Raw genomic sequence first — 9,547 nt, 5'->3', positions numbered from 1 at the left:
CTCAAAAGGAATACAGTCAACAATGGCATGAATATTGGAACAGTAAGTTAACACTAATGGATGCAGGACACATCTATCTAACTGCTGAAGTGCACCTAACAGCTGAACAAGAGCCATGGTTTCAAATGCCACCTGTCGCCATAAAGCTCTGATAAGATAAACAGATGTCCAGCTTCAGTAGCTAGGAACCATGGTGCACATGCCACAAACTAGTGTGGAATGGATATGAGTCAAAGGAGTAAGAAACCTCTATCCGAGTCCAGAGGGAAGATATCCAAAGGTGAAGCACAAGGCTATTTTATCCGCACACCCGGTATTACCAGACATTACCATGGCTGTTGGGAAAGACAAGGATGACAAATTGTTTCAAGACTTACTGCAGGTACCTAGCAAGCTGTGGGTCATATATGCTACATTCTTCAGCATCCCATTACATGCCGAGACATCTGTTTGTATTCATGTTTCAACAGTAGAAGTACACCAGACTGCCCCAGGGGTACAAAGAAAGTCCAAGCATCTTTAATAGGGTGGTGAAGGACAATCTCTCATCCCTGGACCTAGAAAGCACAGTTGTGCAGTATGTAGATGGCCAACTGGTCCGCAGCCCCAATCAGCAGCAGGGCTGAGAAGATTCACTGAAACTACTAAAACATCTCACAGAGAAGGGTTACGAACTGGACAAAGCCAAGTTACAGTACGTTAAGAGGGTGAGTGGTGTTGTTGTTTGTGGCGGCTCAAGCCCTGCCCCTTTTGTCTCAAAATGTAAATCATTATTAACAAACTTGAAATGAATAGTACAAATGTGCATGATAATGAGGTTTTTGGCAGAAGCAGTGGAGCCGTAGGCGGAGGTTTCTTTACAGTGCTACGCAGCAGTGACTTACCTGCGAGTCTTCGAATTACTTCACAAGCCGCAGGTAATATGTAAAATTTAAATTTATACTACCATGCTATTGTAAATGTATCGAATGCGGCAGCATGCGAGTTATAAGACTTTGAGGAAGTGGTAATGGCCCTTCTTTCAGAAAATGACATGTGCTGTGCCTGTCGAGAAAATGCCTTAAAAGCACTGGAGAAAGTCTTTTCTGCAGTTATGCAGCTGTTGAAAAGATTTGGCAGAGAGCAGTCCACCTGATTCAGCTGCAGTTGATGCTCTGATGTTGTTTTGCAACATAAATTTTGAGTTTATGCTTTGTTTGGAGGTGGCCACACCAGTGTTTCAAGAGACTGCTGTTGCATCATCTGCTCTTCAGCATAAAGATGTGGATCTGGCAGTGTCATACGCAGTGGTGGAAGGAGTGCTAAAAAGAAGGAGTACAGTACAAGTACAGTTCCAAGTCAAGAGGAGAAAGCCCAGAGAATTTGGAGGAGTTCTCCCGAACAAGTGTGTACTACACTTTGGATAACATTACTCAAGAGATCGACGATTGTCAGACAATTCCAATTAAAGGATAATAGTTCAACTGGCATTATCCTCAAAGACTTTCACAGTCTAACATTAGCATGCAAATGGTCAAAAGGAGTAGATCCTAGTGATTTTGAACTTGTGAGTACAGTTAACAAGTTCTGTGGGGTTGAGGGAGTAAAGGTCTTCACAGAACTTAAAGTGTTTCATGCAACCTACTCCTTCCCCAAAAGCAATATCCAGGAAATGCTCAAGTGCCAAATAGACAATGAGATTGAGACTGTTTTCACCTCTCTTTCACCACACCTACAGTTGGACAGTCATAAAACACGTGAAATCCATACTTCAAAATGTATGAAATGAAGAGAGGCTCTCTGACCTACCGCTACTCTCAGTTGAGCGTGACATTACAATTAACCATGAGGAAGTCATTAATTAATTATTTAAAAACACAACAGACAGATGAGTACTCCTTTAAATACAGGTGATTTATTTAATAAATAATTATGTGACTCATGATTAAAGAGTCAAGGTGTAATCAAGTTGTCTGGACTACCATGGCTCCGCCCTGTTGAAAGAGACTTTCCCATGACGGCATTGAAACTCTTGAAAAAATTTTTAAATTGCGACCTGACTTGTCCTGCAACCCAATATGGACAGTTCATCATTTCTGGATGGCAAACAGAGATATACAGGGTATGCAGTGGTTGCTCCAGACAGACATACCAATGGGTCTGAATTGGTCCTGTCTGTACAACTTCCTCAACCATCCTTGGCACAGATTCCAGAAACAGCAGCAGTTATAGCTGCTTGCAGATTGGCAAGGGGAAAAACTTGTACCATCTACACCAATTCCACTTATGCCTACAATGTGTGCCACACATATGCTGCTGTATGGGCCTCAAGAGGTTTCTGCACAGTTGATGACAAGCCCAGATCACATCTAAATGAAATCCAAGAACTATTGCCAGCCATTCATGAACTGCCGCACACAGGTCTGGAGCTGATTTTACCACAAGGGACAAAGCTGCTGTGGACCAAGTGGCAAAGGCCTCAGCTAGACATGAATCTGTGCCTGAAATGGTTGCAAGAACTGAAAATCAGATGCCACTCAGTTACCTTGACCTGCCAATCCAAGGCTTAATTAAACCTTCAACAGTTGGCCAGCCCAGAGGAAAGGTCAATGTGGATACAAAGGGGGGTGGTTTATGATAAATGGGCCTGTTTTGTAGCTTAGTGTCAGGGAAAGTGGTAGGCCCAGTGAAATTGTTGACTTTCTTTTGCAGAGTGCTCACTGCAAGGGGGGAAATGAACAGGTATATCGAACAACATTGGTTTTCACCTTATTTGCAACTCATGATTGACAATTTCATTGATAACTGTGATATCTGCAGAAAATATAACATTTCAGCCCCAAATAGGACACATCCCTAGACACTTAGGCCCATTTGAACACATATACATGGACTTTATTGACATGACAGAAAGGAAGGAAGGGAAAAGGTACTGTTTAGTAGTGGTAGACAGGTTCTCTAGGTGGGTAGAGGCCTTTCCATCCAACCACAATGACACACAGACAGTTGCTAAATGTTTAGCAAAGGAAGTAATTCCAAGATTTGGCATTCCTAAAATGATTAGTTCGGACAATGGCAGCCATTTTGTAAACAGTGTAATTAGCTGCCTAAAAAAACAATTGGGCATCAAACATAAGCTCACCCACAATCTGAGGGACTAATAGAAAGAGCAAATGGAACAATTAAATCCAAATTGGCAAAAAAATTGTCATGACACTGGGTTGAACTGGATAGCTGCGTTACCCCTTGTCCTGGTGAGCATGAGATGCTCAAGTAGCCATAGCACACATTTGACCCCACATGAAATGCTTACCCGAAGACCAATGCCAATCCCCTATGCACAACCGCAGTATCTAGGCCGTACAGATAGAACAACTGGAGAATGCGTTGTCAAACTACTTGAAAGGAATAACTTCTATACATCAGTCCCTGTGTCACCAGGTGAAGGAGGCCAACCAATCTCACAAAGAACCTGTGAAGCCTGAGAACCTGCCAAAGCCAGATGACTGGGTCTCTGTGAAGGTGCACAAGAGAAAGTGGGCTGAGCCAATGGTGCAAGGACCATACAAGGTAATCCTAGCAACGGCTACAGTAGTTAAAGTAGACGGACTGCACCTGTGGGTCCACCTCAGCCATTGCAGCCCAGCTGAGAGCCTGGTAGGTCTCTGAATGAGGTAATCAAGCACAGAGAACAGAGGACAGAGTGAAGTGCTAAACTCTCTAATGAGCCTCTCTATGTGGTGTAAAATCACAAAGGGCAGAAGAAGACAAATGAAAGGTATGTTGCGTTTATTAAGAGACTATTTCGTACCAAGTGACTGATTTTGCATACTGTTGAGACATTCGGACAATTGCAATAGGTATTTTAATGACAAGGTACAAGAAGTTTACTAGGAGCAGCACCCAACCCATATGCACCACAACAAACTGTAAAACAACGTAAACTTTGTATGAAGTGTAATTTGAATAAGTACAAATTAACATTGATACCTTTCACAGATCACAAAAATATGTTTCTGTCTAATTATGAAGTAAGCAGTTAAGCTTTAGTGAAGGATAATAATCTTTAATCATGTGATTCTCATTTTATTAAGCAATGCTATACTCATCTAAGTGTTGTAGTCCTCTGCTGAACCCAAGTGGTGAATACACTATCGTGCACAAAGCAGGTAATGTGGGAATTTTCCCCACTTCAGCTGGAATTATGATGGATTTTTTCACCCATCTCTGGGGAATGAGTGGACATGAAATTTTAAACAGTATTATTTAATTAATTAATCATCACTTAATCATTAATTAATTAGTCATCCCTCTATTAGCATTCTAATTATTACTTATGAGGGAAATTACTGGATCAATAGAGGGGGGATTTGTAGACAATAATCAGAAAATTAATATATTTTAGTATTGCCTATTTTATATAGCATATGATCTATTTTATAATGTTGTTCTTTATGTAACTGAAAAGGAACACTGGACTGTGGCCTACATGCGAAGGGCAACTTGACATGAGAAAAAAAAGTTCATTATTATCAAATGGCCTTAATTCCTAGGACTTCCTAGAACAGAGCATGCACTTCCCTATCAGAAGTAGAGTAGAACAAACACATTCCATTGCCTAGGCAGTCTATCTAATAAATTTAGTTTGTACCAGGCTGTGCATAGGATTGCTTAAGATGAGGAGTAAAAGCCTTGATAGATTAACAGGCAGAACTCACAGTACACATGCAAGAGGTATGTGCATCAAATAGCGATAAGGAGGGAAGTCAAGACATTTCTTAAGGTCAACCTGATCTGGTGCAGTCTCAGCGGCCTTGGTGGCTTTAGATACCGTAAATGGTAAAAGGGTGATTTAAATTGATGGGGAGACATCTAGTGGTGGTAAAGAGAGGCAGAGTAAGTAAGACAAATTAGAATTAGCCAATTAGAGGGGGCAAATATATCTGGCCCTTGGAGTTTTTAAGATCATGCATTATCGTCAACTCTGTAGTGTTTGTGCTCAAGACCTCCTTTATTGCTTAGGTTTACTTTTGTAATAATTTTTTTTTGCTAATTCTGAGAAGTTTTGGTTTCCTTGCTTATCTTCGAACCTACATGTAAGACAGAAGAATTCTCCACAACACACTGCGTCTTCTTAAACAGATATCTGTGTTGTTTGCAGACACGGATCCTGAGATTATAAAATGTAACATTACTTTGGCAATTACAATGGCATCCAATAAATTCTCCTTAAGAAACTGTGTCATGTGTACCTGTATAAGCTGCAGAATTCGAAATCAAAATTGATGCAAGTATAGATTCTTATATTTTAGGGTTTTTTTTTTCTTTTCAGCATCCCGCAAGTCTTCCTATGAAACTTGTAACTTCTGAGAAGAAAATATTCTGAGCCTGATAGGGCCCAACAGAGAAGGAGAAAAGTAAGTTAAAGAATTGGTTATACAGTTGATTTAACATGTTAATATTATTACAGAATATGTACTTATTTGATATGTAGTTATGCAAATTCTGTGGGTGTTTTCAGTGGTTAAATTAATGTTGTTTTTTTCATTTACTGAAGGCAAGTTCAGAAGCAATTAACAGTAAGGAAGAGAGGATTCTGTGGCAGACTGCAAAAGTGGAACTCAAGTCAAATGTGGAAGATGGTGTTTATTAGTCATTGTGTTATTCTTGGCTTAAACAATATGCAGTGTGTTTGTTTGATGCAGTAGACTTTTGGCAGGGTCTACTGTGGGTGTGTTAAGGTCGAAAAGGAGGGGGAAAAAATGATGGCTCAACCGGCAAGTACTCTTTAGAGTATGGCGATATTTATTTACAGGTGCACCGAAAGTCCAATAGTCCAACCGTGAGAAAAAAAAGCCCTTTTTAAGATGTCCAGTGGTCCTTGGACTTGCCAGCCATACAGAAGCTCGAAGGGTGAAAACCCGGTTGAAGCCTGAGGTACTTCTCTGTAGGCAAAGAGAACGAAAGAGAGCCATTTATCCCAGTCACGACCACTGTCTGCGACGAACCTCCGCAGCATGCCTTTCAGTGTCTGGTTAAACCGTTCTACAAGCCCATCTGTCTGTGGATGATATGGACTGGTCCTTATTGCTGTGATGCCCAGTTGCCGATGCAATTGGTTCATCAGGTGGGAAGTGAAGTTTGTTCCCTGGTCTGTGATTATCTCGTCTGGGATGCCTACCCTGGAAAACAGCTGAATGAGACCATGAACAACCTTTGGTGTGGTGTTGGTGCGGAGTGGGAAGGCCTCTGGGTAGCATGTGGCATAGTCACAGATGACTAGGATGTATCTGTGCCCCACACTGCTCTTTTCTAGTGGCCCCACAATATCCATGGCGATACGACAGAAATGGGTGGATATGATGGGTAATGGGTGTAATGGTGCTTTACCCCGCTGACGCACAGCACTGGTCTTTTGGCATATGGGACGTGTAGTCCAGTATGTTTGTATGTCAGTGTATATGGTTGGCTAGTAGAAGTGTGTATTGATGCGAGTGTATGTCTTTTGTTGGGCCAAATGTCCTGCCCATGGAACTGTGTGTGCCAGGTGTAACACAAGGGGTCGACAAGACCGGGGTACCACCACCCGTAGAGGGTTTGGGGACTGGAGTACCCAGGTATTTCAAAAGTCATCGCTGTCGACGTGTCTTTCTCGGGCCTTTGCTCCTGCCCTGAAGCAGACTATTATCCAAGTCTGGCAAGGGCTGAAGACCTGCCTTGGCTTGAGCCCTTGTCATTACAGGAAATGCACATTCTGGCATAGCATTCTCAGTGTCCCAGTTTCCCTTTTAATTAACCAGTTCACTCAAAATTGGGAGGTCTCTCCCCAAAATCATTTCTGCCGGTAAAGAAGTGATAACTGCTACATTCAAGAGATACATTTGCTCTTGAACCCCGACCAACACCTCTGCTTTGGGATAGCACATTACATCCCCATGCACACATTGTACATCAGTGGTACTAGCATAGTCAACATTAGAAACATGACATGTCTTGATTAGTGAAAGTGAGCTACCAGTGTCCAGCAACACTTTTAATGAACGTCCATTCACTGTAATGTCCATAAGCATGTGGTTAACTTGCCCCATACTAACAGAGTCAATTTCAATGTTCTTTTCTCTCAGGGCATAGCAAAATCCTGTCAGCTTTGATTTATGTGCAGGACATACACTAGCTTTGTGCCCGGACTGCTGACATGAGAAGCAAATCAGTTTATGTGGTGTTACAGTCTTAAGTTCTTGTGGAGCCTCTTGTGGCTTGTCAGTGTGTGCAGCATAACGTGCTTTACCTTTAACTGGTTGAGTGCGCAGGCCAGAGCCATGGGCGTTCATGTACTGCTGGGCTAACTTTGCAGCTGCTAGCCCTGATTCCGGCTGGTTCTCTTTAACCCAGGTACAGCTGTCATACAGCAGTACTCGAAACAGCTGTTCTAAGATGACAAGCTCTCCGATCTCCTCCTCGGAATGTAGATCAGGACGTACCCATCATTGGTAGAGATTCCGCAGATGGTGGTATATTTTGGTTGGTGATTCACCCTCTGGTACTGTAGCTGCTCGGAAGCGCTGGTGATAAGTCTCAGCAGAGATGTTGAATTTTTGCAGCAGTGCATCCTTTAGGTGATCATAGTCATCTGTGAGGTTCTCATCCATGGTGATATATGCCTCGAGCGCTTGTCCAGTCAGTAGTGGCACCAGCCGACAGCTCCACTCCTCTCTTGGCCACTGCCATGTTCGGGCCAGTCGCTCAAATCGTTGCAGATAGCTTTCGATGTCATCCCCCGGCTGTAGGACAGGTACTGGTATCTCTGTTCGGCGAATGGGTGACCTTGGCAGTCTCTGCGAGCTGGTTGCTGCCTTGGATACTCTTTGAGGGGCAGGAGTGGGAAGATCCATCCATAGGCTTCCGAGGTCACTCGGGGTTGCTGATCTGACAGTCTGCTGAATGGATTCACAAATCCCCTGCAGCTCCCACACATATCTCTCCTCCCTCGCTTGCTGTGCCTCGAGGAAGTCTCTCACCAGGCTCACCAAGCCCCCCTGGGCAATGTGGAAAGGCCGCTGGTCTGTGATGAGCCTGGTTTGCTTGACGCTCCTGGAAGCTCTACTGATGATGCCTCCTCTCCCTCCGATGTCAAGCTGTCCGAGGTATGGTCCCCTTTAGCCTCCAACTTTGCTTGTGAGTGCAGACCAGGCCTCTTCCCTTTCGGTGCTTTCTTACGGGTAGCCATTCCACCGCTGCAACCAAATGTGCTGCATTAGACTTCTGGCAGGGTCTACTGTGGGCGTGTTAAGGTCCAAAAGGAGGGGGAAAAAATGATGGCTCAACCCGCAAGTACTCTTTAGAGTATGGTGATGTTTATTTACAGGTGCACCAAAAGTCCAATAGTCCAACCGTGAGAAAAAAAAGAGAAAAAAAAGAAAACAAAAACAACAAAAAAAATAATTTACAAGTGAACCATCCCAGAAAAATACAAAGTACCAAAGCAAGCAAAAATAAATAAATTAATAAATCAAAGATATATATCTATACAAATATATACACAAAATCAAAAGTATCCACACTATACAAGGGGTATTCAGCTCACGACACCGCAGTAGCACATTTGCTTTGACTTGGTGAACATGCACCCAACTGGAGTCTGGACGAGGCTTATAAAGGCCAGACTCCACCCCTTTTTTTGGGCACACCATTAATAGGTATGTTTTCTGGGTACATTGTCTTCTACATTAAGATAATTCATAATAATGTAACCCTTAAAATCAAACAAACATTATACAAACAAACTGCATTAAATATAACCATAATAAAACCAACATCAATAACGCAATCTAATTCTTTTGCAGGTTAGAACTCTGATACCCCCACATAAAGACAAGACATGGTTTCACCAGGTTCCAGTCCATTACGCCTGCGCCGCGCAAGCTGATGACATCTTAAGGATTCACCGCCATGGGCTCATGTTTGCCAGCACAGCTCCAAGGGACCCGGTTACACCAACAAATAACACAGACGATTAACAATAAAACATAAAACAAATGAAAAATGAGTATGTGTGATATGTCCAGAGGGAATAATGGAAGGAGGGTATGAAATGTGGACGAATGACCAAGCGCTATCAGATTGCGTGTGCACCCGCTTTCCAAACAGCATTACGAGGTAACGGATGGGTGCGTGTGGTGAATGAATGTGTGTAAGTGCATCCATATGTGCACCAGTGCTGTCGCTTGCAGCGGTGAAGGTCACTTCTTCACAGTTTGTTACACTTAACAAAAAAATAAAATATTTCAGGTTGAGAGAAATGACCAATAATGGAAAACCTTTTGATCAGCAAGGTATCACTAAGGTGAGAAATTTCACACCAACATGTGAAACTGTTCCCAGGCAGAAGAGGATTATTCACCATGAAAACACTGGAGGTTAATATTCAGTATATGCTCATCTCAAAGTGGTACATAACAAGACATACCAAGAAATTCTCTGTCTCGTAGAATTAAGAGATTCTGGGAGGTAAATTTCTGGTTACCAGAATTTCTGAATACCCTGTAGTTTATTCGTTTTTCATGCAGTG

The 9,547-nt window shown here is 42.6% G+C and overlaps 1 long non-coding RNA gene across 1 annotated transcript; it reads left to right on the top strand.

Annotated features, from left to right (window-relative positions):
• The first annotated feature begins 305 nt into the window (after window positions 1-305).
• On the top strand, window positions 306-9,188 carry LOC113539580 (uncharacterized). The gene is made up of 6 exons (XR_008301953.1): window positions 306-382; window positions 471-707; window positions 832-3,549; window positions 5,312-5,396; window positions 5,537-5,621; window positions 8,823-9,188. It is a non-coding gene; the product is annotated as an uncharacterized LOC113539580 (long non-coding RNA).
• The last annotated feature ends 359 nt before the right edge of the window (window positions 9,189-9,547 follow it).

Source organism: Pangasianodon hypophthalmus, chromosome 6 (genome assembly GCF_027358585.1).
Source record: "Pangasianodon hypophthalmus isolate fPanHyp1 chromosome 6, fPanHyp1.pri, whole genome shotgun sequence".
Classification (NCBI taxonomy): domain Eukaryota; kingdom Metazoa; phylum Chordata; class Actinopteri; order Siluriformes; family Pangasiidae; genus Pangasianodon; species Pangasianodon hypophthalmus.
Note: the sequence above shows the minus strand (reverse complement) of the source record. Positions and strands in the feature narration are given on the sequence as shown.